The following is a 3,454-nucleotide window of genomic DNA, read 5'->3' as shown; positions in this document are numbered from 1 at the left end:
TTTTGTTTTTATTTTTTTTTATGGCTATAAAAGGGCCATTAACATACTATAATCGGGGATCGGGAATTGGAAAAAATCACTACAAAAAAAGATATTACTTTCATAGCAAACAAAGTACTAAAGAGCAAAGATCATTCAAAAAAAATCAAAAGGTTGATAGTTTTTTCGAATTTCAGTTTCTTTTCTTACTTGTTTACTCATTTTTTTTCGCATTCTATTACAAAAAGAAAATAATATACGGAAAGAAAGAAGAAAAGACCTTACTTGATATCGACGTGGTGTTCCATTCGCCGTCGTAATCGGTGACTGGGGCACCGACTGAAGCCATGGGAAGGCTTTGATTGGCGGCGGAGGCATGAAAAAGAAACCCTAGCAGAGGGTTTCTCCGTTATCTTTTGTAAAAAAAAAAAAAAGAGAAAAATGAGTTTTTTTTGAAGAAAATTTTGGTTTTATAATGGTTGCAAAACGGCGTCATTTAGGGCCTGTATTAGTGGCCCCAAACGGCGTCATATATCCTATACCCGCATGTGTGACCCGACCCGCCCAGGTGACCAGCGTGTTTTTATGCGGAGGGGAAAATTTTGCTTTTAACCCCTCCGTTTCTTAATGCTTTTACAATTAAGTTTTTTATTATTTTTTTAAAATTCGCCCTTTAGTTTATTACTGTTTTCAATTTCGTCCAAATTGAACGGCGCCGTTTTGAGGAGAAGGGGAAATTGCCCTTCCAGCCCCTCTGAATTAGCAGTGTGTTCAATTTGGTCCTTCAGTCTCCATTTATTTACAGATTTGCCTCAGATTTTTTATTTACAATTCAAATTAGCCTTTTTTTCATTTTCTTTATTTTCTATTAATTAGTTTTTTTATTCTTTCCCATATTTAATCATTTTTTTTAAATATATGTATATATTTTTTTACATATGCATATTTATTTTGTAGTATAATATAACTTTATTTTTATGTAATTATTCTTTATAATCTATATGTATATATTTATTTTAGTATATATATATGTATTCATATTAATATTTTTAACCATTTTTATTTATTTATATATATGGATGTATTTTTTTCCTTTTTTTTGCAAATATATGTTTTATACTTTATAATTTACATTTTATTTTCATAAATGCATCATGTATGTATAAGTTTCATAGCCCAAGATTTCATATGTAAATTATGTGTATGATTTTTAGTTTGATGCATATATTATGTGCCTTTTATTCTTTATATTTTGTTTATCTTCTTCATTCGATTATTAATTCATGTTTTCGCTTATATGTTAAAAAGCATTATTTTTTGTCATTTATTTGATATTTTTATATGATTATTTTTATTATGTATATTGATCTTATTTATTGATTTATTTATATTATTTCTATGCTATTGTAATATTTATTATTGCATTGTATATTTAATGTAGCATCACATCATTTTTTTATTAATTTCAAACTTTTCAAAATTAAGATAATGCTTGTATTTAGGATTTTCAAGGAAATTGAGCCCTAATGTATTGGGTTCCAATTTTCTTCGTTAAATCTAACAATCGAGCAACTTCTCTTTAATCAAAAAATAAGAATTCATTATTGGGAATTCAACACGTTGTGTCCTAACGTATTGGATGTGACGCATTGATTTCTCGAAATGAAGATTTTTTTAAAAAAATAATAAAGGAAATATTCCGAGTTTGGGATTTTAGAGGAATCGTGCCCTAACGTATTGGGTGTGATTTCTTAAATCTTGGATAAGTGGATGTTCTTTTAAAGTTTTATTGCACTAGTATTTTGGCCCAATTCATTTTGGAGGAAATTAGAATGTTGTGCCCTAACGCATTGGGTGTGGCATTTTTGCTTCTCTAAATTGAGAAGGGTCTTAATACGCAACGTTTTAAGTTTTTTTAAAAGATTATATTTTCAAATTTTCGACATTAAGACATTAATTAATTAACTAGGTACCAATTTTTGGGCGTTACGAGGGTGCTAATCCTTCCTCGTACGTAATTGACTCCCGAACCCGTTTTCTAAACTCGTAGACCAAAGCTGTTTTTAGGTGATCCAATCACACCCTAATAAAAGATTGGTGGCGACTCCCAATTTTCATTTTTTTAAAGTCGACAACCTAAAATTTTTGTTTTTTCAAAAAAAATGGTTTCGACATCATACTTAACATTACACACATCCAAAACATTTATAATGACATACACACCTAATACATGCCATATAAATCGAAAAAAACGTTCCAAAAACTATTGAAATTTATGGATAGTGTGACTTGAGTACCGACCCGATCGTCCAACCTTTCGAGCATCTACAAAATCAAAGATTAAATGAACCTTAGTAAGTTTGACGTATTAAAACGATGACAAATCTTACCGAAGTAAATACAACAATTCAAATAATAACAATTCAACCATGAAGGTTCCCTATCATATACAATCTCAACGGATAAATTTCATGCTTTCAATTCAATACTCAAAACATATAGCAAATCCATCAAATTTATTAAACAAATTACCTTAACAAGGTTTTCAATTTGAAGAATGACTGACGGATAGGAGCACATCGTGAGTCCAACCATAACACGCTAGATGCTCATATGAGTCAATCCCTCCAAAACACACCAAATGCTCACAAGAGTTAGTCCAACTGAAACACGACAATTGCTCATAAGAGCTACTCCAACCGAAATACATCAAACAGACAGTATAACACGAGAGTTTGCAACAAATATTGAACCTCAGTTTACTCGAAAAATATATATACATCCCTCCAAAACCATATCCACTCCAATCCCCCACAACACACCATATCACAATTGTACACTATCTTACGTTCAATCCAATCCGAACATCAAATTCAATAACATATCTTAAATAATCATTCATTATCAACAATTGAATATATATATTGTATCATGTTATGCTATTCGACAATTCATATAGATGTTAAATTTAAAACCGTACGAACTTACCTGGACTAAATTGTAGTAGTTGCAAAAGTTCAGAGACTATTCCATAATTTTTCCTTTTCCACGAATATCTACGAGATCTTGATCTAAAATATAAAATTTCTCAATTATCAGCTTACAATTCACATTTCAATCCACTTTACAATTAATACCCTTTTATTTTTTGAATTTACACAATTACCCTAAATTTTTACAATTTTTTTACTTTCATCCTTTAACCCGAAATTCATCAAATTAACCATTTTTCTCAATTCAATATTCCATCTAAATACACTAGGGCCTTAAAAAGTCTCTAATAAACATTAAATTCACTATCAAACCCTAAAATTTTGACATTTTCACAATTTAATCCTAAAATCAAAATCTAACAAAAAATTACTTTAGAAAATCATCAAACAACATAATTAAAGCTCCAAATACATGGTATTCATCATAAACATTCAAAATTCATCAATTGCAACTTCAAAAATTTTTAACAGAATAAAAAACG

The 3,454-nt window shown here is 29.5% G+C and overlaps 1 long non-coding RNA gene across 1 annotated transcript; it reads right to left on the bottom strand.

Moving 5' to 3' along the window:
• Positions 1-2,039: 2,039 nt before the first annotated feature.
• On the bottom strand, positions 2,040-3,046 carry LOC128039796 (uncharacterized). The gene is made up of 2 exons (XR_008194448.1): positions 2,512-3,046; positions 2,040-2,304 (listed from the first exon to the last, which is right to left on the bottom strand). It is a non-coding gene; the product is annotated as an uncharacterized LOC128039796 (long non-coding RNA).
• Between the last annotated feature and the right edge of the window lie 408 nt (positions 3,047-3,454).

The sequence above is a fragment of the Gossypium raimondii genome, chromosome 3 (genome assembly GCF_025698545.1).
Source record: "Gossypium raimondii isolate GPD5lz chromosome 3, ASM2569854v1, whole genome shotgun sequence".
Taxonomy (NCBI): Eukaryota; Viridiplantae; Streptophyta; class Magnoliopsida; order Malvales; family Malvaceae; genus Gossypium; species Gossypium raimondii.
Note: the sequence above shows the minus strand (reverse complement) of the source record. Positions and strands in the feature narration are given on the sequence as shown.